The sequence below is a fragment of the Mixophyes fleayi genome, chromosome 4 (assembly GCF_038048845.1).
Source record: "Mixophyes fleayi isolate aMixFle1 chromosome 4, aMixFle1.hap1, whole genome shotgun sequence".
In the NCBI taxonomy this organism is placed as follows: Eukaryota; Metazoa; Chordata; class Amphibia; order Anura; family Limnodynastidae; genus Mixophyes; species Mixophyes fleayi.
The window spans coordinates 207,591,432-207,618,931 of record NC_134405.1 but is presented as its reverse complement, the minus strand read 5'-3'; the positions used below and the strand labels follow the sequence as shown (position 1 = coordinate 207,618,931).

Genomic DNA, 27,500 nt, shown 5'->3' with positions numbered 1-27,500 from the left:
TTTACCAAATTGTAACTTTTTAATTAAGACCCTAGCGAAACTCATCCCCAACCTAAACCTTATTGAGTAGTACAGGAAGAGTGTTATTTCTCTAAACAACCTTTTCTCTGCGGACCCCCTGTTATCATCACTCCCATACAAGAGCAATTCACCATACATGTTAGTGACTTATTTATGTGGTGTATTATTAAAACTCACAGATCCCTTTCCCTACCCCTCCAGACCCCATCCTCTCTAGACTCCCTAAAGGCACAGGGGGGAAAGGAGGAAACATATTTGTATTACTTCCCATAGATTTTCTGAATTATTCAGAGATACATGTTAAGCTTTCAAATAGACGTTATATTAATCTTTATAGACTACATAAAAGTGGCAGAATCAACTGAAAATGTGTTGGCGTCAGTGCAATCACGAAAATTATACTACATATTTTCTGGAACAGTCTAGCGATTCGCAAATGAACTTAAGACACCAGCACCAACAATTAGTGAAAACTGCAATTACAAGTAAAATAGAGACTGCCAACTGTCCAGATTTTGGTGGGACAGTCTTTATTTCATGGGACTGTCCCACACAGTCAGATAACAGTATGTCCTGAAACTGCATGTACCAAAAACTAGTGTGCGCAGCATTGCAGGTGTCTTTGAATTAGTTGTAGGTGGCCTAACACTATCAGCAGCAATAGACACACCTCTTGCATGCTGACCACACCCACTTCAGCAGCTTGGCAAAACATATAGATGCGGCACTCCTCCTGTATGTGGTGGCACATACATTGCCCCATCTTCTGTGATTTTGATGACACCTACAAACATTTTGGCTCCATCTACACCTTGAGGTCATATTTAGAATATTTTCCAAGACTATTTGAAATTCACAATCATTGCATGATTCTCACACATAGAAATATTTCTGTACCGTTTCAAAATAATTTGTATTAATAGTAAAGTGTGTGGATACCCTAATAAATAGATAAGGCAAATAGCTCTGTTTTTTACTACACAAACTGTTAAGCCTTCAGCATTTTTATATTAACATATACATGTATTCTGTGTGAACTCCACCTAGTGGCCAGTCGGGTATTAAAATTGAACTCTCAGGGCCTCTGTAGTTGAGGTTTCAGTGCACCATGGGTAATTTCAGATGGTTTCCAATTTAGATATTACATGCTAAGAAGTAAGAGGTGCAGTATATCTCTCCCCTTAGCACAGTATCAATGGTACGATTGCTCCCTAGTTATGAACTTTTGCCATGTTTTTTATGTTTGCATTACATTGCATCTGTTCATGTTGTAAATGTATTCCATCAATTCTGTATTACAGTTTTACCACTTGAATTATCACGTTCTTAACTACTTGAATAAGCAACATTAAAGTAGGAGTGGTTATGCTGTCTGGCTGATTATATTCAGGTCAAACGGGAGTCATAGAGAGGAAAGAACAGTAAAACATCGGCTGTCAGCAAGTGGAACACATATAACAAACACAAATAATTCAGCGCTGTATCACTAATGTCAATGAATTAACTAAGTGTTATTCCAAGATCCCGCTGCTGTGAAAGACCCGTAGGTCAAGGGTAGAAACAATCAGAGAAAATATTTAACAGCGCTGAGACTTGGAATTAGGCCCAGTAATGAATCCACGTTTGCATGAATACGTTGTTTAATTAAATAAAAACATATATAAAAACATATAAAAACATATGAAAAACATATAATGCACAACATATAATAACAAATATCAGTGCACTGACAGCAAATCCCACTCCGCTATAAACTGCATTCACAGTATTGACTTGCAGGATTAATAAATCTGTGATCTCAACATAAAAAGGATCTGATCACGTCTTCAAGTAAATAAAGGGGGGGGGGTCAATAATTCATAGACCTAAAGTTCTTTCAATATTGAGAAATGGTTAATACCGATGAATCCAAATAGTTGTTGGATTATAATAGCACCATAAACCACATTGATATTGTAAGAACCATCGAGATCAGATGTGATACAAAGTTGTAAATAGCATCATTCCTATAAAGTCATAGCAGTAAATAGCCGATCAGAACATACTTTGCTTGTTAGGCATCGGAGTCAGAATATATTTAATAAGACTGTACCAGGAAAGTTCCGAAAATGGGCAATAATGCATTAGAAGATAATAAATAATCCGTTACTTTCCTGTGCGTATAGCTGATTCATCAACGGCCCGATCGTAATTACCGGTGGGAGGGTCTCGACCCTTACACGGAGCTCACCACTCGAGACTCCTGGATGAGTCATTCAGCTCCGTATCAACATGTGTTGAAGACCATAGGCATACAAAGCCGGGAAAATGCTTGACTCTTGTTTATAGATGGTTTCGATGACAGACAAATCTGCGTCTGTGATAGTGATCTAGTGTGGAATATAATGGGCTGCAGACGTCCTGACGCGTTTCTTCGCCGTAGTAATTTCCTCAGAGGTAGTGCACTGATATTTGTTATTTGTTATTTGTTAAGGAAACACTGGAAAATCCTACTGGGAGATGAAAAACTGAGGGTTATACTACCAGACAAATCTAGGCTCATATATAAAAAAGCAGAAAACCTTAGAAACACACTGGTCAAAAGTAGTATCCCGAACACTAAAACCAAACCTACCAACACATGGTTAGGAGAGGGTAAACAAGGCTTCTTCTATTGCAATAGATGCCTTGAATATAGTACTAGTCTAGTCAGAGGAATCAAACCTATTGTTTCTTTCTCCTCCAATAGCACTGGTATAAATTGTCCAGTACAAGACAGGCTATCCTGCGACAGCAAAGGAGTGATATACCTAATGGAATGCCCGTGTGGAAAGCAGTAGGTGGGTAGAACAGCTAGAAACCTCCACGTACGCATTTCTGAGCATCACCACAATATCAAGAAAGGGTTCTAGACACACCTCTTGCATGCTGACCACACCCACTTAAGCAGCTTGGCAAAACATATAGATGCGGCACTCCTCCTGTATGTGGTGGCACATACATTGCCCCATCTTCTGGCCTTATCTGTATGGAGTTTGTATGTTCTCCCCGTGTTTGCGTGGGTTTCCTCCCGGAGCTTCGGTTTCCTCCCACACTCCAAAAACATACTAGTAGGTTAATTGGCTGCTATCAAAATTGACCCTAGTCTGTCTCTGTCTGTCTGTGTGTGTGTGTATGTTAGGGAATTTAGACTGTAAGCTCCAATGGGGTAGGGACTGATGTGAATGAGTTCTCTATACAGCGCTGCGGAATCAGTGGCGCTATATAAATAAATGGTGATGATGATGATGAAAGGGTTCGAGGCACACAACATCCCTGATCACTTTTCCAAGCACCATACCAGTGACCCCTCATCCCTTAAATTCATGGGTATCAGTAAAGTTGACAAGCCATGGAGAAGGGGGGACTATGGCCGCTGCATGTCATGGGAAAAAAATCAGGTGGATATATACACTAAAAACATTGACACCACATGGTCTCAACATAGACTTTGAACTGAATAACTTTCTCTGAGGACATTATATACAGCCACCCTCTCTATATTGTTCTCCTGAGCTACCATGTATGGATACCTTTGTTAAGAACTAGCTTTAGCTACACTTTAATATGTCACCCTTCTTGTGGGTACTTTTTGCTCTCTGATGTCATTTTGTCTTTATATGTTTACCAGATGTGCATATATGCAATTTCTACCGTTTATCATATGTGGCCATTTTGAATGGTATTATACACGGAGGTGCATTTTTAACTCCGCTGCCTCTTTATTAGGATACACTGTACATATTAAATACCATTGCGGACTTTATCTGTGAATTTACAGTTACTTCACATGTGATCTAGAAAGAGCAGCTGATACCTTTATTGACACACTGTATCTGTTGCAATTAGTATGCAACCAATCAGTAACTGACTTCACTTCAATTAAGACTGTATATAGGTCCACAAAGAAGTTTGCATTTCAATTATGTCTGATGAAGCCCGGCCGCGGGTGAAACGCGTTGGTTATTGCCTACTTATTCATTGAGATACCAATCAAGAAAGAGTACTCCTTGCATCACACATTCTGACAAGTCGGAGGAAACTACTACTTTACACACAGTGGATCCAGCATGTGCAGCTCTTCATGGAGGAGACGCTCACACATCTGAGGTAAGAGAAGAACTCGGCCATGAGTAGAGGAGAGAGGAGGAATTGCTACACTCAACATGTCCCCTTGGAAGGGGTAGGTGCCTTTCCTTCATTGTTGAATCTCTTCATAGCCTGCCTCTGCCTCTGCACATATCTACCAGCCTGTCTGTCAATTGATGTCAGCATAGCTTTCGGACTTCCACTCTGCTTTTGTTTTGTTTTCTCTATTACTGCTCCAAATATGAAACTATTGATCTATTGGACGGTACAGAGGCACTTTCTTAATCGGAATGGACTTTTTGACCTTTTAGTGACTTTTACACTGGAATTTGGCTCCTGGCGTATGTTTTCTAGGCTGGCCCCATTCACCTCAAGGACTATTCACATGAATACGCTTTCCATATGCCATTATTGCCTTGGACACTTTTTCCTATGCATAATTATTGAGCGAATGACACGCTTATATACTGTGATTTATTTGCTGTATAAGTGACTTATTTCAGTGCACTGAGAACTTTGTTTGATGTTGTTGTTTATTGCTATTTACAACAAATTGATTTCACAATAACCCCTACTAGTGTTTTTGTCTATATTACATCCAACACACAGGAGCCTTGGGAAGCTGGGGTTCTTTAACCCGAGCTATATTAACTTTCTGGTTTCTATCTGGAGGGTTGGGGACCCCCTCCTGTCACTTTCCCTACACTTTTTGGCAGCCACCACACACTTGGTCTGGGAGAAGCGCAGATACTCACACTCCTTTGATTTTGATCTGTGCCTTCATCTTTGGTCTGTGGATGTGTTCTTCAATGCCTTAGGTCTCTTGTACGATGACCCGGATCAGGTAGCCATTGCCAAGTCCAACTGAGATCATTGAAATAGGGCAGACCCTCCGCTGAGGAATATTCTGCCAAGTTCAGCAAGTGGAAGGACCCAGCACTTCGAATCTAGTTCCGCTTAGGCTTGTCTGACCAAATCAAGGATACTCTGGTGTGATATAATTCACCTAATACTCTGGAGGGTCTTCTGCAACTGGCCATCAAGAATGATAAATGAATCAAAAAGAGGAAAACAGAAAAGGAATCGTATTCTTGTCTACTGCTTGGGCCTCTTTTTCCCTTCTTATGGAATGTGGGGAACCCATGCAGCTAGGAGCAAGGAGAATTACTATGGGCCTTTTTCTCTACTGGGGCACTAAGGGGCATCTCCTCCGCTCCTGTCCTAATAAGTCAGGAAAAGAGAAGGACTAGAGGATGAGGAAGAGGTCTGTCTAGGTCTGCAGAATATATCTTCCAAAAATACGCTTCTGCTTCCTGCACAGATTTCCTTGAGTTTATCCTCCACCACAATCTCAGTCTCTGCCTTTCTGAGCAGTGGTGCTGTTGGTTACTTCCTGGACCTCGGTTTTGCCCACTCCTTAGGAATTTCTTCTGTGAAGATTGATCCAGCCATCACTGTCTGCATTATATCCTGGGACAAGTGGGACTTCTATCTGCAGTAATGGAGGCTGCCATCTTGGGTGAAATATTTGCTTAACATCCTACTGAGTTTAAACTCCTGATCTCATCCACCAATTGGCTACCTCTGCAGAATATAAGAGTCTCTTTCTACACTCAGGAAATTGCCAGTGCAACACTTTCCTATTTTCTGGTTCCAGACTCCCACAGTCGCTGTTGGTTGCTGCTTCAATCCTGTCTGCTGTATACAGATCTCTACCATCATTCTTTGTGTGTATTCAGCTTCACCCTGTTTGTTGTTCTATGGATTTCTACCATTAACTCTCTGAGTAAGTTTAGCTTCATCGTGTATGCTGTTATATGGACTTCTACCATTAACCCTCTGGGTGAGTTCAGCTTCATCGTGTATGCTGTTATATGAACTGCAACCATTAACCCTTTGTGTGAATTCAGCTTCATTCTTGTTGCTTTTATATGAACTGCAAACCCTTAACTCTTTGTGTGAATTCAGCTTCATCTTGTTGCTGTTATATGAACTGCAAACCATTAACCCTTAGTGTAAATTCAGCTTCATTCTTCCTGCTGAAATAAATACTTTGGTTATTTATTCCTCATGTGAATTCACCTTCATTCTATCAGCTTGTGTACAGATTCCAGCTGTTATATTATGTGTGGATCCTCCTAATATCAATCTATTCCTGTCTCTCATACTGGCTATCTGAGATAGTAGGTTGTTGTTCTGAATCATCCACCTTCTGGAGCCATTTCTGTGTCTCAGGGTACCGACTTCCAGTTTTAGGCCCGTACCAGGTTATGAGTTCTGAGTTGTCCAAGACCAGTTCCAGCCTTAGTTCTGAGTCTTCCCAGTCCCAGTTGTGGTACTATATTTGCCTGAGTCTCTGAGATCTTGGAGGTACTGAGTCTCTGGTCATGGGTTCAGGTCCCACTGTTCCTTCTTCCAGGATCCAGTCCCTCAGCTCCAGATTCCAGGCATTTATTTCAATACGGAGTCCAGTCCAGCAATCCTCCTTCTAACTTCCAGTATACAGGCTTAGAGCAAGCTCTGTGAGCAATGCATTCATATGGCCTCCCAGTTTCCACTACACTTCTGCCAAAGCTAGCCCTGGGGGTCCTGAGACGGATACCAGAAACCCTATTGCTGTGACATTGTGATCTTGATGGAGGTCCCTTGCCGGGGGATAAAATCCTCTCCTGAACACCCCTGCTGCATCTTACAGTGGGTTCCCTTCATACTCAGCCCTTTTCTACTACCTCATTAACTGCCCCCAGTCCCGCTTATCCTGGAACAACCCTGTCTTCAGCGTCATAATCCAGTTATCGATTGGGTTAAGGGGGAGATTGTCCAATTAAGGGGGGTTAAGGGGGAGAGTGCATCCTGGTATTCCTGTCTGATGCTGCCCGTCCATTTGCTTCAGACTCCATTGGAACAGCTCCCTTTCCGTTGACATGACTTTTGGGACGTTTTCTCTAAAAAGGCAGCTGACACCTTACCTCCGCAACGAGAATATGATTGTGCTATAGAACTGGTTCCAGGATCCAAATTGCGTAAGGGAAGATTATTTTCTCTTTCCATACCGAAAATCAAAGCTATGAAAGATTATGTGAAGGAGAAGCTTCAAAAGAGCTTTATCAGGCCCTCTAAATCCTCAGTGGGAGCTGGATTCTTCTTTGTTTCCAAGATGGATGGGATTCTATGACCCTGCATCGATTTTCAGTGTTTTTCGACCAACTCAAGGGCGCCACAGTGTTCACACAGATTAATCTGCGCGGGCCATATAATTTCATCCGCTTTAAAGAGGATGATGATTGGAAGACCACTTTTAACACTCAGTCTGCCATTACGATTACTTGGTCATGCCCTTTGGCCTTTGTAATGCATCTGCGGTATTTCAGGATTTAATTAACAATGTGCTTCGCGATTTTCTGGCCCTTTTACTTGTATTGCTCCTGGATGACATTCTGATCTATTCTCAGTGTCTGACTCAACACCAACTCCATGTCAAACAGGTACTCATGAAACTTCAGAAGAATCAGTTGTTTGCAAAACTGAAAAAGTGGGAATTTGGGGTTCAGATCCCTTCTTGGGTACATAATCTCCCCTGCTGGATTCTCTATGGGTCCCATCAAGGTCTAAGCTATTTTGGATTGGTTGCTCCCAACTAATATGAAGGCCATCCAAAGATTTTTGGGATTCGCTAATGTGACAAGATGGACCTCCAATGCCCTCCGTGTCCATGTGTTGCTGGAGAGTGGATGGGCTTGACTTGTCACCATTCCCTTTTCTTTATCTAAAATTTGCCCTCTAACCGCAGTATGATGGGCTTTTGCTGCTGCCACCAATAGGCTCCTTCACGACACCTAGAACCGCATCCTTCTGGGTAACTATCGCTGCCAGTGTACCCCCTTGTTGGGCACCTGACTGGTACACCTGTCTTCTTGCCTTCAGATCAGGGTTGACGTGGATTGATTCCCCTGGTCTAAAACACTGGCCAGAACTGTAAGGTAGTGGGCAGAGCGTTGGTACTGGAATGCAGGCTCCTAACCTCAAAACAGCTGGATAATGGATTCGATTGTTCTAATCTGTATGTTTTACAGGAATTACTGCAAAGTCTTCCCAATCTGGTCAGCATTTGGCGTTAGTTGGTCAGCTTAACATATATTGCAATATGTGGAACTAACATTCCCTGTTTTTAATATAGAACAGTATTTAGTACAGCATTAATTATGTGTTTGGAGAGTGCAGAGTATCCCTGTTTTTTTGTCTATACAATGTGGGCAACCCCCTCTTGCACCCCAGTCTGCACATGGTGAGTGCAGAGGATCTATGTCTGTTTCTGTTTATACAATGTAAGTTCCATCACTCTTGCACCCCATTCTTTACATTAATTAATTCCAACTTGTGTCAGGTGAGTCCCAGGTCTCCCATGGCTGCTAGTGCTTCGGAAAGACTTGCATTTAAAAGCTGTGTGCAGGTAAGCCTTAAGCCCAGATAAAATAGCATAGCATTTGATCATGTTAGGACTGACCAGATTGGGAAGTCTTTGGCGTTAGTTGGTCAGCTTAACATATATTGCAATATGTGGAACTAACATTCCCTGTGTTTAATATAGAACAGTATTTAGTACAGCATTAATTATGTGTTTGGAGAGTGCAGAGTATCCCTGTTTTTTTTGTCTATACAATGTGGGCAACCCCCTCTTGCACCCCAGTCTGTACATGGTGAGTGCAGAGGATCTATGTCTGTTTCTGTTTATACAATGTAAGTCCCATCACTCTTGCACCCCATTCTTTACATTAATTAATTCCAACTTGTGTCAGGTGAGTCCCAGGTCTCCCATGGCTGCTAGTGCTTGGGAAAGACTTGCCTTTAAAAGCTGTGTGCAGGTAAGCCTTAAGCCCAGATAAATAGCATAGCATTTGATCATGTTAGGACTGACCAGATTGGGAAGACTTTGGTGTTAGTTGGTCAGCTTAACATATATTGCAATATGTGGAACTAACATTCCCTGTTTGTAATATAGAACAGTATTTAGTACAGCATTAATTATGTGTTTGGAGAGTGCAGAGTATCCCTGTTTTTTTGTCTATACAATGTGGGCAACCCCCTCTTGCACCCCATTCTGTACATGGTGAGTGCAGAGGATCTATGTCTGTTTCAGGATAGAAAAACTGCAGACTGTTGAGAACCAGTTTGGCATTTGGAAATACAACGTTGCACTGGCAACAGGTGAGGGCTCCAGGAAGTCCTTTTATAGTAGTTGTTATTCTGATTGGAGACTGCGGTCAGCTGGGCTGCAGCAGCACTCTGAGTTGCTGAGATGGATCAGATGACTAGTTCCAAGATGGCAGCTCCCAGGAACTGGTTTTGGAGGGAAAGCTGGAGTGGAGGCTGCTATCCCCTGATTGGCTGAGAGGAATCATGTGACCGAATCGAAGATGGCAACTCCCATACACTGATTCTGGAGGGATCTCTGGAGTGGAGACAGACTCCGCATTTTACAGAAACATCTGAAATCAGGAGAGCCTGAGGACCGCAGGGAGAGTTTGGAAAGACAGCGGAGAATTAAATTACAGGATTGAGAGACTGCTGTGTGACAGTTACCTGCAGTCGTTAAGGATGCCAGTACATGTAACTGAGCCATGAACTTGTGCCAGTCTTGGATTGTCTCTATTTTATCTGATTCTGACCTAACCCTTCCTTATCCCACACCATGCCCCAAGTACTGCACCTCTGACATCTACATATGGCACTAGTCTGCTCTAACAGTCAGACCTGCCCACCAAGTCTTCCCTACCACCAGTCCTACATGCTCCAGATTATCTTCAAAGTCTTACTGAAAATGGAAATGTCATCTAGATAACCCTGAGCTCTGACCAACTCATCTACAAAAGCGTTAATACAGAGCAAGGGGTAGGCATCAGACATTGTTGCATTATTCAACCGGTGGTAATATACGCAAAACTGTTTTGTCTTGTCCTGTTTGGGAACCAATAATGGGGGAAAGCAAATGCACTGCGCAATGGCTGGATCACACCTAGCTCAAGCATCTCCCACACCTCTCTATATGTGCACTCCTTCGTCTCTGTTGAGACCTGATAAGCAGGTTGCCTAATTGGCCTATGCACACCAGTGTCCACATGGTGCACAACCAAGGAAGTCCAGCTAGGCTTCCAACTGAACTGAGTCACAAAGGGCCACAGCTCTGCTTTAAGCTGTTCCCTCTTGAACACTCAATTGCTCATCACAGCCCATTTCCTCTACACCACTTTCAACTTTGGCATACGAGAGGAGCTCCGGTGGTGGATCACTTCCTGGTTTCTCAGTCACCACGGTGAGGATGTTCCTCTATCCCGATCTACTGGGCACAGGCAAGGGACCTACACTGTCCACAGCCACTCGCTGGAAATGGTCCCCAACTATTGGCAAGGACCAGAGGGCAGCACGAGCTTTGGGGCACCCAAACAGCTGACACATATAACAGGCCAGAAAAAGTTCTGTGTCAGGCGCTTCAGTGTTCAGTAGCTTCCCTGATATCCAGCCATAGGGATTTTGTGGGCAACTGTCATCAGTTGCACGAAAAAGCTCTGTGGTACCACCAGTTAAACTTTTTCCCGGCCTGGTCTATCCCTGTCTACCTTCCTAGCTACACGGTACAGCAACCCTTTTTGCCAGGTCACACTCCCTACCTCCAACCCTGGAAGGCTTGGCTCCTCATGCCTTCCAGCAAGCTGGACACACCATACACCATTGGGTTGACAGGGCTGGAAACAGTCTCTACAAGCCCACCTTCGACAGTTAAGCAAGTCAGCCGGGGTCAGGGTCTGGGGCTATGGGACAGTTCATCCTTAGATGACCAGTTTTCCAGCAGCTGTGACATTTCTTCTCCAGCCTGGGTTCCGATGGTTGCTAATAACTCCTAAGGACAGGTCCGGGCATTCTCTGGCAAGAGGTACCCGGAGGTTAGACACTGACTTTTGGGGGTGAGTAGAACAGGTATGTCCTCCTGATTGTACAGTTCTTTGGGGTTGGCTGTTAACCTGGCATTTCTGCTACTGTGGCCTAACAGCCATGTATTGATCCGTGAATTGGGTGGCTTTGTGGCTGGATTCTGGTCCAGCACACTTAGTTTCACCTCTAGTGCGCACATAAAATCTATAACCTCTTCCCCGGTCTGTGCACCAGCTCCGTGCACCCACTTCCTGGCTGACTCCTGCAACAGGTTTGCAAACTCCTCATGGGTGGATTGGAGGTTCTTGGCAAAGTCCCGGAACTTCTGAAGATATTCCCAAGATGACAGTCCTGATCCCCCAGGGGATGCCTTCCCCCTGGGCTGCAAAGCTGGTGCCCTTTCTTCTTGGCACCATGCCTTGATGACCTGTGCCCTCTCAGCTGCAGTTGAATTGTTCCCTAAGGCCACCAGCTGAATCCTTTTCCCAGCAGCCCTGCACTCATCATAGGACAGAGGGACTGTTTCTACTGGTACTGTCTTTTGAGAAAAGGTCTCTGCTGTCTGGGTGTCTTGTTCACCTAGTTCCCGGTTTTCATCTGGGCCGCCACCTTGGCCACTGCCGCCATCAGTTTCATCCACCGAAGTACCATGGTATAGGTGCCATCATCTCAGCACTGCTCTAATTTCTGCCCTGTTTGGTGAATGGCTGATATCAATGCCCTTGGCACTGCACAGAGTCTCAAGGTCCACCTTGAACACATTGGTGTAATCAGACATCCTGTTCTCCTGGCTGCAGTTATTTATCTCCTGAATAACTCGGCTTTCCTGACTGGTGAATGAAAAGCCGCCTGGGGTTATCCCACCACTTGCTTCAGAAATCTGTGACAGGATGGACCTCCTAACCCCTCCCTGTCTGTGTGTTGCTGGGGGCTGGCTGGAGCTGCCTTACCGCTATCCCCTTTTCTTTATCCCAAATGTACCCTCTAACCGCAGTAGGAGGGACTTTTGCTGCTGCCTCCACTAGGCTCCTTCACGATATCTAGAACCGTATCCTTCTTGGTAACTCTCGCTGCTAGTGTACTCCCTTGCTGGGCACCTGGCTGGTACACCTGACCTCTTGCTTTCAGATCAGGGTTTATGTGGATGGTTTGTCCTGGCCTAACACTGGCCAGAGCTGTAGGTAGCAGGCAGAGCGTTGGTAATGAATTCCTGGGTCCAAACCTCAGAACAACCAGATGACAGATTAGATCGGTCTAATCTGTGGTCATAGGAATTTCCGCAGGTAAGTAGGCATCAAAACAGGATCTTGAAGCAGTGATGTTTTATTAGCTCCAATAGTCCTAATAAGGATAGTTACATACACTAGTTTAAGGTACTATTGATCTCCAGAAGTACAGATGGTATAATGATACATTACATGGTCAAACAATGCTCATTTTATACATATTCTGACACACATGTTAGCAGGGGGTAACACCGCCCCCTGATCTTAGATGACTCCGCAAAGTCTGAGATATTACATCAGGTATTTAGTATCAGGATGCAATATGTTCTCCAAACTTGGATTTAAGTGCAATGCAAAGTTAACAAAATTTACAGCAATCTGTAATATCCTAAATCACATTGTTCATAGGTTTTCTTTCACTTTAACAAGTCAGAATAACAGGTAACGACTCCATGCGTTGCTTTCAGGCTGAAAAGACGTGTTGGACACTTAACATGAAAAAAATTAATCAGAATGAGACTTCCTTTAGAAAACTTACGAAAATTCAATTTCCTCCCCTGGCACTGTCTCATAAATAAATAAATTTCCTATCCATAAGTACAACACAATATAAAAATAATCAGTACATGTGCAATTATATACAGCAGTGCCCTGCACCCCTAATTAAAATAAATATCTACAATAAGTTATTTCTACATGATCCAGCCACAGATAAGTTATTTACAAGTGATCCAGCCACAGCTAATTACTACCGAAGATTTATTCATGCCTTCTTTGACCTGGTGTGGCCTATAACGGCCCTGACTTACAAAAGGGTCAGAATTTATCTACGCCGCCTATTCTGAGACTATCCTAATTCAGACTTGCCATTTGTGGTTGAAGTTGATGCCTCCGACATGGGTGCTAGGGCTGTATTATCTCAGAAAGATCCTCGGGATCACAGAATGCAGCCCTGTGCTTTTTTTCCCCGAAAATTCTCTCCTGCTCATGGGAACTCTTAGTCATAAAATGGGCATTTGAAGAGTGGCACCACTGGCTGGAGGGAGCTATTCATGCCATCTCTGTTATTACATAATAACCTGCAATTGAGTCCGGCAAATGCCTGAACCCCAGACAAGCACGTTAGGCATTGTTTTTCACCTGCTTTAGGTTTAGTATTACCTGGTCCCAAGAATGTTAAAGCCGATGCACTCTCCCAAAGTTTTAACTCTTGTCATTCTTTGCCTGCTGAACCTTTGCCCATCATGTCATCCTTCTCCGTTCACGCTGCTTTGACTCAAGATCAGGGGGCAACTCTTCGCCAATTCCAGAGAATTGCTTCTCTGAAGACACCTTCGAATAGATTATTCACTCCAGTTCATCTTCGGGAGGCAGTTCTGGTGGAATCCCATGAAAGTAAGATCGCTGGACATCCAGGAATCTCCAGAACTATTGAGATTCTCTTACGTTCTGTCTGATGACCCACTCTGTCGTCTGACTTTAGGGTCTTTGTGCTTTCTTGTGAAGAATGTGCCAGGGGCAAGTCCTCCAGAAATCACCCTTTGGGCCAGTTGATGCTTTACCCACTCCAGTTAAACCCTGGACACACCATGCAATGGACTTTATTGTAGACCTGCCATGGTCATCTGGCCATTACACCACCTGGGTTGGATTGGATTAGTAAAATGGCTCACTTTGTTCCTTTGGCAAAACAACCTAATGCCCAAACCTTTAGCATTATCATTTATCTTTAATTTCCACAGCCTTCCTGAAGATAATGAGCCTGATTTATTAAGGAAAGTAAAGCAAAAAAATCAGTAGCTTTGCACCTTGGCAAAACCATGTTGCATGGGAAGGGACAGATTTATAGTTTATAGTTTATTTATGGGGAAGGACATGTCCTAGATCAACTTTAAATTTCAGTGTAAAAATAAATCTATCAAATATTTGTGTGCTACATGAAAAACAGCTAGTATTTAACTTATGTGCAAAATAATAAACTAATATGCACCCCTTACACTGTAGCAGGGCTTTGTCCAGGAGAAAACTTACTCATTGTTTTGCCTTACTTTCCTTAATAAATCAAGCCCATTGTCTCCGACCGTGACTCCCAATTCATTGTTCAGTTTTGGAGTCCTTTCTGTACACTCCTTGGGATTAACATCAGCATACTGTCTGCATACCATCCACAGTCTAATGGAAAGGGTTAATAAATTATTGGAACAAGTTATTTGATTATATAACTCAAAATTTCATGATAATTGGACATCCTTGCTTCCCTGGGCTGTATTTGCTTATAATAACTCCTGTCATTCTTTCACCCACATGTTTCCATTCTTTTGTAGTTTTGGCTTCCATCCCTGGTCCAATTCTCTCTCCACCATCAGTTTTCCTGGTATTGGGTTTACTGCTTCTTGTCTTAGAATTATCTGGATCAAGATTATCCCTTATCATCTAAGTGGAACATGGAACATATATTGGCATGGCAGCTGCTCTGTGGGTAACATGCCCGTGTAGCCCAGAAGTATGGTGGTGGAGTATAATGAGATGAGGAAAAAAGGGGGGTGGGAAGGAGGGACATGGTGAAGAAAATTGCATATAACAATAACATTTGAAAATAATATTTAGATACTTTAAACAGAAATATCAGCCCGATCTGGGGAAACATGAGAGGCTGTAGACATCTCAAGCCTCGGAAAAAACTCTTGCTGGTCGGGGGGTACTGGGGGGATTCAATGTCAGTGACAACTTTGTATAACACTTCTTCTGTAACGCTATTTTAGCTTATTAGTGAGAAAATAAGTAACCTAACATGTCTAAGACTAAAACAGGTGGTCGAAACATAGGCAAGGACCAGAACAATCATAACTTTGCAAATATTCTAACTTAAAAGCATTCTGCAAGGAGCGACTTCTCCCCCTTCACCCCTCTCCTCCCCAAAGAAGACAATAAAGAAAAAAGAAAGCCCCAGAAAGTATCAGAACACTTAACCGAGCTAGCTCGGGAAACAGACCACATTTAGCTGTCAGTACTTTTCTGTGGTTTTCCGACCCTTTTCCTGATGATGGAGCACTTCCAACCTGTGGGAACAGATACAGGAAAAGAGAAGAGGAGGGGGGGTACGGTGGAAGGGAGAGACAAGGGAACATAGAGGACAAATAGCTTGTCTGGAAGGCATCTTTACTGTGTCCATTGTATAGGAAGAAAAGGCGGCAAGCAATACAGGTCCTTTTAGATCAACTCCCTGTAGCATTTAGACTCTTGAGTCTGTTATTCGTTGATCAAGTGTCATCTTGACTTGGCTGACTTTGGCGCTTTTGAGGGCCCTTCCTTGACCTGCCCACCTGTCGGAACCTTTCTGCTCCCTGAGGAGCCTCCATCAGCATCAAGCGTGAAAAGGACTCTTGCCATTCTGGAAGTGCAACCTTTGGGATACCGAGTGATGAGCAGAAATCCGAAAGGCCAGATGGTTCCACCAGCGCAACCGATTTCCCTTCGTGGACCACCTGCAGCTGGAAGGGAAAGCCCCAGCGGTACGTAATATTATTCTTTTGTAATTCTTCTGTAAGGGGCTTTAGCATCCACCTTTGCTGGAGAGTGTGCTATGATAAGTCCTGAAAGACCTGAATCTCATAACCGTTAAATTGGAGGCCATCCAGGCGTCACAGCTTCCACACGATCTCATCTTTTTGTGTGAAATAATGCAAGCGGCAAATGACATCTCTGGGTCTTTCTGAAGGAGATGCAATACCCTAAGTGCTCTATCAAAGGAAATGACATTCTCCGGCGGCATTTTTAGTATTTCGTTGAATATCTTTGTGAGGGCATGGACCAGACCTTGTATGGGGACATCCTCAGGCAAACCCCTTATCCTCAGGTTATTTCTGCGACCTCGATTGTCCATATCATCCATCTTGTAATGTAGCCACTGTAGGGCCTTTCCCTGGGCTGATACTGTGGATTGGAGGGTGGTATAATGGCTTTCTTCTGCCTCTTTGCTCTCCTCCAAAGTCACCAACCGGTGACCCATGTGCGCCAGATCTGCTTGGAGTGTAGCCACCTCGTGGCGGACCGCCTCCTTCAACCTGGTCTCCAACATCTCGAAATCTTTCTTGGAAGGGACCTCTTGTTTGGTTGGTAGGGTCCGGACCATGCCCATGATCTGGGATAGTTGTAGCTGGAGAAGCCCCAGTGGCCTGAGACACGGCTACTGGAGAATCAGATGCCCGAGAACGGCTAGTGGATGACGCCATGTCGCTTGCTTCTAATCCAGATGAAGATTTCAGAAAGGCACGTAGATTATATATCATATAGCATATAGAACTATAGCATATAGAGTCGTCACTAGACCGGTCCCCCCATTTGAGGTTTAGACAGCCATGTTAGGTACAAGAATACAGGAGGTGCACTTGCACCGGCATAACAGGAGTTGCCAGGGAATCCTTAGCATCCACACATCCACTGGACCGCAGGGGCAACGGATACCATTTTGTTGCCGATCCTGCTGAGGAAAATCAGCCAATATTGACCCTGGAACTGGATAGTGAATCTGCAGTAGTAAGAGGGTCTCTGATATCTGTGGCCAGGGTCTGGGTGAACAATAAGAATTTAATGCGCCTCTGCGAGTGCTACTTTGTATCCCTGGGGGCAGCAGGTCACAGCATTAGGATACACTGTCGGGGCACCCATCCAGCACCAGATGTGAGTCTGCTAGAGTGGCCTGTTTTATGGTTAACAGGGTCCCTCTTATTTGTGGTCGGTTGCAAGCTGAGCCTTATCTCTCTCAACGGGGATCCCCGCAGCAGGGTAATGGTAGATCTTATAAATAAATAAGTCTCTTTCTCATGGGCCTTTCTTTACTGTGGCATATACCTAAATACATATACTGCTGGTAAAGCTCGAGGCTGCGCCCCTCCACTGCTCTCCGGTTCTTAACCTCCCGCCGCCGACCCGTATAATTGTTTTTTATGCTGTTTTCCCTTCTTCTTTTCCTTCCCTTTACTGGTTTCACTTTTTGTTTGCAGGAATGTTCATAGGGTGTAATAATAACAAATGGCCACTAGATGGCAGCAGAGCCGCAAATGGTAAAAAAAAATAGTAAACAGATCGGCACTGTATATAGACAGATCAACTGTTTTTTTCCCCTGCTATCTCCCTGTCACTCACCGGAGTGTGAATGCCTCCACTCTGGTACGTGGTTCTCCTTCTTTCCCGCTTACACCTGTGTTGAACTGCGGCCGTCCGCCATCCTGTCGCACTGCGCATGCGCAGGTCCCTTTAACAACTACACCTGACCACTAATGTGATTGATGGATCAATCACCCCTCCCTACTTAAGGCACCTGCAGCCTTAGGTAGCTGCCCTGATCTTGAAGTCTCACTCCCAGTGAACTTCTATAGGTGTGTGCAGTTTCCAAACTGCTTCCAGCTCTACTCCTGTGTGCAGTTTCCAAAAGGCTTCCAGCTCTACTCCTGTGTGCAGTTTCCAAACTGCTTCCAGCTCTACTCCTGTGTGCAGTTTCCAAACTGCTTCCAACTCGTGCTTCAGCTTCCACGCTGCTCCCTGGGTATGCTCTATTGACTTTTGCCTATTGCTCGCATACCAGTTGTATCCATTGTTGTTTGCTGCACAGGGTACAAGTACCCATATAGACTGTGTTACTGCATTGCTTCATTTAGGACAAGCTTTCACTCAAGCCACGATATCTCCTCACGCTACTACTTAGCGTTATTGTGCATATCTGCTGTGACCAGCTTCTCCTCCCTGCAAGGCATCTACTCCATACAGACTATTCATTGTGCCTTCCATCTCTGCCTCACAAGACATTGCTCTACTTGCTGTTTCCATACAGCCACAGTTTGCCTTTCAACTTCACTCTCCTGCACCTGGACAAGTCCTCACTCCTTCACACAGCAGTGGTACAACTTGCTGCACGCAGACCACTGACTTCCCTGCTACCTACCCGCACCTGGACAAGTCCTCCTATCACAGCGGTGGTACAACTTGCTATACGCAGACCACTGACTCCTCCTCTACCTACCATCACCTATCCACGTCCACTCCTCGTGTCTACATTATCTTCAGCCTCCAGTTTACTGCTCCAAGTCGCTGACTTTCCTTTAACCATAGCTGCAAGTCGCTGTCTTCCTCAGACTATCTCTACTCTCCTGCTGTTGTGTCCAATCATTCACCTGCCTGCTTTGAGGTGCGTGCCATAACCCCGCCTCTCTAGCAGAGTTCCATCTGGTGAAACTCGGGTAAGCAACTCCTAGTGCCTGTGACATTGGGTTAGGCACCCTTTGTATTCTGATTGGATACATATTAGTGTGAGCATGCAATACCTGCTTTTCCGAAGTTATTCTCCTTCTCACCCCGGATTTGTTATTTCTCTTAATGGACTAATATTGTGATCCTTCAATCGGCTTACCATCATTGGTATCTTGGAAACATTTTCCTTTTTCCTGCAAGAATTATTTGTACAAGGAGGCGCAATAGATTCTAGCTTATTATCACAAAATGGACTTCCTCATAGTCTCCTGGAACACATCTTCCACATTGCAAACACTGTCTCTCATTTATTTCATTATTAGCAGACTGAGAGTGAGATATGTATATATCGTCCATTAGTATAATGGATAAGGTAATAGTCTAGACTCAAATTATATGTAGCCCAGCTCTAGCTAGACTATATAATAAAAAGGAATTATAAAAAGGAATTTGTAGTTATAGTTAAAAAGAAGGGAAGCGGTATTTTATTCAATTTCCAATTGGGTATGAAAACAATAAATTAACCATTCATAGGTGTGCATTATGTGTTGGTAAATAAGAGGTGACGTGCCTTGACACTGAATATCACCGTATTGGGATAGATCTACTACATGTGTACTACTGTACCGGATGTTCCCGGGAGGTCACCCATCCCGGTACTAGACCAGCTCCACTCTGCTTGGCTTCCAAGATCGGTGGGGATTGGGCATTTCCAGGGTGGTATGACCGTAGTTACATGGAGATACTACACCCAAAGGGACAAAGGCGGCATGGACACTAGAAAGTCATCAACTTATAACCAGTAAAAACACAATATCCTGAGTATGTAAAAATGACACCATATTATAATGAAACATCATATTCCACATTAAGTCCTCGTGGTGTTAATGAGTTTAAATATAGGATTAGTCTAGTTTCTTCCCTATCGATATTTTTAATTGGGTCTCCCCCTCGCCAGTTGTTGTGTACACACTTGATGCCCAAAAATGTCAACCCTTTTGGGTCACAGTTGTGAGTAATTTTAAAGTGGCTAGAGAGATGATGTTTCTCGAACCCATTTCGTATGTTCCTGATATGCTCACTAATTCTGACCTTCAGGGGCCTAGTAGTGCGGCCAATGTATTGTTTGCCACATGGGCATTGAATGAGATAAATAACATTCTTAGTGCTACACGTGATGAAATCCTTAATTATGAACTTTCTATTATCATGGGATGAAAAGACCTCAGTAATCCCTTGTGTGTTGTTTTGTTGGGTAGTACAGCAATTGATACATTTGCCACAGTAATAAAATCCTGATTTCTGTTGAATCTGAGTTAACCAATTGGTGTGTATGGTCTTATCTTTAATATGGTTTTTAACCAAAACTTTCTTCAAGTCTGGGGTTTTCCTGAAGACTATTTTCGGTTTTGCATGAATTAGGGGGCCTAAAGTTTCATCCTTTTGTACAATATGCCAATGTTTATAGATGATGTGTTTTTTTTTTTATTTTGTTTTATCTTGCTGTTGCATTGTAATATATTCCCAATTCACTTCATTGTATGACCATTTGCCGATTAAACCCCTGGTCATCAATTATTTAAGACTGGTCCCTTTTATTTCATTATATTCCATTTGTATTGGTCTTATATTTCAGTGGACACCCAGCCCAATATTCACACATCTATCAGTCACACATTTGACCACATATTGTAATACCATTATCCTTTGCTGTTTTTTTATAATTATTTACAATTAGGACTGACTTGCATGTACTCACATCCATTATTTATTAATAACTGATTAGTGTCTACTTGCATTTTGGGTAATTGAGCGCAATACATTGCGTGTATGTATATGTTGTGGTTTACAGGAAGGGATTCCTGAGTATTGCTGCTCTTGCCTAATTTGGGGTTGAACGCAGCCCTTTCCATTTTTTCATTTATTGTATTATCCCTGGGCTTCGGCGCCCCCCCCCCTTGTGCATTACCCATCCACATGGCTTACACAGACCCTTTCAGTCTTAGGAAGAAGAGGCTACATACATCCAAGAATTTACTCCCAGATAAACAAGAAGGGATTATACCTTCACATATTACTGATCAATGTGATCTCCTTTTAGATCTGGAGAAATTATTATGCAAAGAGATGCAGTCCTGGTGGAGTATTTTCAGTCTTGAACAATATTTAAAAGACAATATGGTTCCAAAGGGTCTGAGAATCAGGAAAGCCCCTACTCATTATACGAACAATCCTAGATTCATGCATAAATGGCAAGGTATTTTAGATCAATGCTCTCATAATCTGATGGCCTTGTTAATCCTGCAATTTAAAGAAGATTTTACAACTCTAGAGAATCAGATTAACATCATAGACACAGCCATTTGCCCCATGAAAAATGAACCCGCTTATATAGAACTATCACAACTAATTAAGGATAGATTAGCTCGGAAAGAACATTCGATCATTGACACGAAAAAATCTAAATATATGAGAGACAAATTTGGGATCAAATATAAAAAGGACAAACCTTCCAAAACATTGCAGACTAAACATCAGATTTCCTCTAGATCTGATCATACTGCGAATCACATCCAAAAGAATCTACAAAAAACATCAGTTTCCAAATTACCATACAAAAAAATGGGTATGACATATCAACAATATATGGCTCTCATACACCAAAAACCGATCAAAGTTATGCCTCAAATGGCAACATCTATTTATAATACCTCAGTCAGCTCAAGGTCTGATTCCGTTTCGTTCTCTGTACATGGTGATCCCAGTTTTGATTATGAACATCTAGCCATCCAATCTTTTGAGGACGGTTGGAAACATCGGACCCCCAAAGTATATAATGCATTAGGCAGTCATTTTACTCAAAACCTGGTTACTCCACCTTCAGGACATGTTGATATCACCAATACAAACAAGGATAATACACTTTATGCAACACCAGGAGTGGTCCTAGAAAACCTAAATCCTGATATAGCTCCTACTCAGCACGACACCCTCTCACAAATAGGCCATTTTTTAGGACTGGGCCCGAAATTCATAAGTACACATCTAAAACCCAGTCAGTCCCAGTCAGTCAAAAGGAAACTAAACGACTCAGAAGAGGAAGGAGAGGAGGTCAAAAAAACAAAGCAATAAACACAACTAAAATTGATTCCAAACCTATTGGGATTTTCAATTTGAGTGACCACATTTTATCTGAGTCACAAAATAACGTACTAAGTAAAGGACTAAAATATGCTCCAACCAGGTCCCTTGATAAATTTGATACCTATAGATACGTAAAATGTTTCATTGGGAAATTAACTCTTAAGAAATATTACGCTAAAACTCCTTTGGAACGTCAAGCTCTTAAATCCCCTGATACATATAAACACACTAATCTCAAACCAGAGTCAACATTCTATCCTCGACAAATTAAAGGTAGTCTCATAAACACATTTGAAACATTAGTCCTAGCAGATATTGACACCATTGTTCCACATAAACAGAAAAATAGGACTGTTAATTTAACAAAACTAGAAATGCAAACACTTAAACAATTACAGGATTTGGACAATATCATCATAAAACCGGCAGACAAAGGTGGGGGCATAGTAATCCTAAATACCACTGATTACATAAAAGAGCTATATAGACTCCTATCTGATTCATCGACATATAAGCCCCTGGACACAAATCCAACGATGGAATTTTCTGAGCAACTCAAGGCTATTCTCACTCATGGCAAAGAATTGGGCATACTCACTACTAAAGAATATAATTACATTTACAACTCTCATGCCGTGATTCCTGTTATCTACTATCTCCCAAAAATCCATAATAACATTACACAACCGCCAGGAAGACCAATCATTTCGGGCATTGGATCAATCACAGCCAATCTCTCACATTATCTGGACACCTACCTTCAGCCATTCGTTAAGATTCAAAAAGCCTATTTGAAAGACACCACGCACGTCTTACAGATTCTGAAAGGAATCACCTGGAATCCCAGATATTGGCTGATCACCTGCGATGTCACTTCGCTTTATACTATTATCAAGCATGACTTAGGCATCAACAGTACACGTTATTTTTTAGAACAAAATCCTACAATGGACAACAGTCAGATAGAGTTCATATTAACAAACATTGATTTCATCCTCAAACACATATATTTATGGTTCCATGATAGGTTCTATCTACAAACGCAAGGGACAGCTATGGGCACTAGGTTTGCCCCCAGTTATGCAAATCTCTATATGAGTTTTTGGGAAGACCATAACATCTGGTCCAACAATGACTGGGAGGCAAACCTAGTGCTCTGGCGAAGATACATCGATGATGTTTTGATCATATGGGATGGGCCAGAATCCACTCTTCTACAATTTCTGAGTCATATTAACGATAATCATTACGGCCTTCAATTTACTGCCAGTCATAGCCAATCATCCGTAGAATTTCTTGATTTAGAAATTTTCATACAAAACAACTGTCTGGCCACCAAAACTTATAGGAAGCAAGTAGATGTTAATAGTTATATCCTCTCCACCAGTCATCACTATCCGCAGTGGCTTAAGAGCATCTCATTCAGTCAATTCACAAGGATTAGACGTAATTGCACCAACATACAGGATTATATTACTCAAGGTACTGAATTGAAGTCTTACTTCCAAGAGAAACAGTATGACCATCACACCATATATACAGCATTCAACAAACTTCTTAGTACTGATCGGGATCAACTATTGAGGCACAAAACATCAACACAATCAAACCCCTCTGATAACACTAGTACTGGTAATGACCAGATACATTTTGTCTCAGATTATTTCAATGAAGCCAATCTTTTGAAACACATCATCTATAAACATTGGCATATTGTACAAAAGGATGAAACTTTAGGCCCCCTAATTCATGCAAAACCAAAAATAGTCTTCAGGAAAGCCCCAGACTTGAAGAAAGTTTTGGTTAAAAACCATATTAAAGATAAGACCATACACACCAATTGGTTAACTCAGATTCAACAGAAATCAGGATTTTATTACTGTGGCAAATGTATCAATTGCCGTACTACCCAACAAAACAACACACAAGGAATTACTGAGGTCTTTTCATCCCATGATAATAGAAAGTTCATAATTAAGGATTTCATCACGTGTAGCACTAAGAATGTTATTTATCTCATTCAATGCCCATGTGGAAAACAATACATTGGCCGCACTATTAGGCCCCTGAAGGTCAGAATTAGTGAGCATATCAGGAACATACGAAATGGGTTCGAGAAACATCATCTCTCTAGCCACTTTAAAATTACTCACAACTGTGACCCAAAAGGGTTGACATTTTTGGGCATCAAGTGTGTACACAACAACTGGCGAGGGGAGACCCAATTAAAAATATCGATAGGGAAGAAACTAGACTAATCCTATATTTAAACTCATTAACACCACAAGGACTTAATGTGGAATATGATGTTTCATTATAATATGGTGTCATTTTTACATACTCAGGATATTGTGTTTTTACTGGTTATAAATTGATGACTTTCTAGTGTCCATGCCGCCTTTGTCCTTTTGGGTGTAGTATCTCCATGTAACTACGGTCATACCACCCTGGAAATGCCCAATCCCCACCGATCTTGGAAGCCAAGCAGAGTGGAGCTGGTCTAGTACCGGGATGGGTGACCTCCCGGGAACATCCGGTACAGTAGTACACATGTAGTAGATCTATCCCAATACGGTGATATTGAGTGTTAAGGCACGTCACCTCTTATTTACCAACACATAATGCACACCTATGAATGTTTAATTTATTGTTTCCATAAACAATTGGAAATTGAATAAAATACCGCTTCCCTCCTTTTTAACTATAACTACAAATTCCTTTTTATTATATAGTCTAGCTAGAGCTGGACTACATATAATTTGAGTCTAGACTATTACCTTATCCATTATACTAATGGACGATATATACATATCCTTTATTGGACTAATATGTCAAATTATCATGTAATTCATCGCTGATATTTATATATGCATATATATGTCAATCATATGTATATGTCAATCATATAATATTCCCCTTGGTACAGTCTCATTACTTGCTAGGTCAGATACACCCTCTATCCATCAATCCTACATATTCTATAAAATTTTACATAATATACTTATAGGTCATACTGTCTATCCATCTGGAAGAATGTGCACTATTACTATGTAAATCAGCGCTGATACTCCTGTATGTATCCTGTATGTATCATGTATATGCTAACCATGTAACATTTAATTTGTTATCTTTAATATGTAATTATGTGTTGGTAATAGTACTATTAAGGCTTATTAATAGATGATAAGCTTTATTGGACTCATTCATCCAATTATTGGATGCACTATATAGATGACCTCACTAGGTCTCAACCTATTATCTACATCCCCTGAAGAAATCTGCGGTGCAGATGAAACACGTTGTTCACACCCACATCCGCTGACACAACAGGATATCCAGTCCTTGCGTTCCACCCTGGAACGCACTCCGATCTCCTCGCTGTCCATCTCATCATCCACATACCCTATGAGCCTCATCGGTAATCCACCGTCCGCCTAACATCTGGACCGCGGTCCCCGGATCCCTATATCTCCGGTCAGGTACCCTTTTATATTCATCCTGTGGCCCGGACTTTCGTGAGTTACCGGTTTATATGCTTAGTTCCTCACCAGAGGCTTTCTCATTTACTGGACTTTTTTCTTTGCGGTATTTGGATAGCAAGTTTAGCAATCCAATTAATCGGGACTTCCAACATAGGGTTCATATTGGAATCCTCTTGGACTCATTATTGACTTTTTATTGACATTTTATGTTTTATTGCTGTTACTGTTTTTATTTTGTTTTATCTTGCTGTTGCATTGCAGTCCATTCCCAATTCACTTCATTGTATCACCATTTGCCGATTAAACCCCTGGTCATCAATTATTTAGGACTGGTCCCTTATATTTCATTATATTCCATTTGTATTGGTCTTATATTTCAGTGAACACCCAGCCCAATATCCACACATCTATCAGTCACACATTTGACCACATATTGTAATACCATTATCCTTTGCTGTTTTTTTTATAATTATTTACTATTAGGACTGACTTGTATGCACTCACATCCATTATTTATTATTAACTGATTAGTGTCTATTTGCATTTTGGGTAATTGAGCGCAATACATTGCGTGTATGTATATGTTGGTGTTTTAATTAATCATTTGAAGTTTTACAAGCATCTGGATGGCCTGATAGAATGAGGAAGATCATTCCAGATATGGGGCGCAAAATGGGAGAAATCTTGAGTGTGGAAGTGAGATGTAGTTACCACAGGGGAAGGGAGGAAGCAGTCGTTGGATGGTCATAGAGGACGAGAGGGATAATGAATGTAAATGAGGTTAGAGACATTAGGAGCAGTGGAGTTAGAGAGGGCTATGCAGATGAGGGTGAGGAGTTTGAAGAGGTTTCTGTAGTGGAAACGGTGCCAGTGCAAGGCTTGACTGAGTGAGGTAGCAGAAGTAGGTCGGTGAGAAAGGAAGTTTAGTCTCATTGCAGCATTGAGGATAGACTATAGAGGAGCAAGATGGGTGTACGGGAGGCCAGTAAGGAGTATGTTGCAGTAATCAAATTGGGAAATGAACAGACAATGGATGAGAGTTATGGTGGCATCATTGGACAGAAAGAGTTTGATACGAGCTATGTTGCGGTGATGCAAACGGCAGGTTTGGGTAAGGGATTTTATATGGGGGGTGAAAAAGAGGAAGGTGTCAAGGATGACACCAAGGTATTGAACTTGGGTAAGAGAGGAAATGTTGGAATTACCAACAGTGATGTAGGAGAGAGGAGTGTTAAATATAAGTTTCTTCTTGTGTTAGCATGGCTCATGTTCAGCCATTTTGTCTTGCAATAATATAGATGTTTAGCTGTCTTTTGTGAAGTTATTAATTTTTCTGCTGAAATGCAGTTCCAACAAGATATGCACACATGGCCTTAAGGTCAAGCTGACATAGATAAGAATAGTTGACATACGGGGGGAGGAAGCTAGAAACCTCAAGAATACGTGAGACAGTTAATCCGCAGCACATCCCATAAACTATTGTATGCTTATGACGTAGGATTCACCTATAATCAGAGTACTATAAAAACTTGTAGCTTTGAGATAATAAACAAAGAATATTTCTTGCATACAGACCTTTGGTCTGTGTTTATTCTCTCCAGCTGATTGAAGTGCTTCCAGATATACTTGACATCACAGGGTGAACTGAATCTACTTTGAGACTCCAGTTAAAACATAGATCTAACAGGAGGAGACTCTTGAGCGAGGGAAGAGGGTATGGTTGTAGAGTGAGGCCACGTGGTTGGGACAGACCTGGATGAATAAGGGGGAGATGAGAGTTTCAAGGGAGGAGGAAAAAATAGCAGTATCAAGGGTATCAAGATTATGCATATTGAAAGAGGGTTTTGGTGTGGGGAGAGGTACAGGAGATCAGGAGAGTTTGAAGGAGATGAGAGGATGGTCAGAAAGAGGGAATAGAGAGTTGGCAAAGTCAGGAAGAGTGCAAAGGTGGGAGTAGACAATGTTAAGGGAGTGACCAAGACAAAGGGTGGGTAAGGAGGTCCATTGTGACAGGCCAAAAGAAGAAGAAAGTGCAAGAAGTTTGATGAAAACTGGTTCAAATTGGGATGTTAAAGTCACCCAGGATGATGAAGAGAAGTTCTGAGGAGAAGTCATGGGGAAGCCAGGCCGCAAAGTTATCAAAGAACTGGGAGGTAGGGCCAGGGGGTACATGAGTAGGGTAGAACAAAGTGGGCCTCAAAACAGAAGAACGTAAGGTAAGGCTCTGGGCACATGACATACAGAAGAACGTAAGGGAAGGCTCTGGGCAGATGACATGAAAGGTACAATTGGGGGGGAAAGAGGATGCCCACACCTCCACCTGGATAGTCACCAGGACTGACAGTGT

The 27,500-nt window shown here is 42.3% G+C and overlaps 2 pseudogenes; one reads left to right on the top strand and one right to left on the bottom strand.

Moving 5' to 3' along the window:
• Nucleotides 1–19,142: 19,142 nt before the first annotated feature.
• On the bottom strand, nucleotides 19,143–19,261 carry LOC142155041 (5S ribosomal RNA; annotated as a pseudogene).
• A 4,839-nt stretch (nucleotides 19,262–24,100) lies between these two features.
• On the top strand, nucleotides 24,101–24,219 carry LOC142155040 (5S ribosomal RNA; annotated as a pseudogene).
• Nucleotides 24,220–27,500: the final 3,281 nt, after the last annotated feature.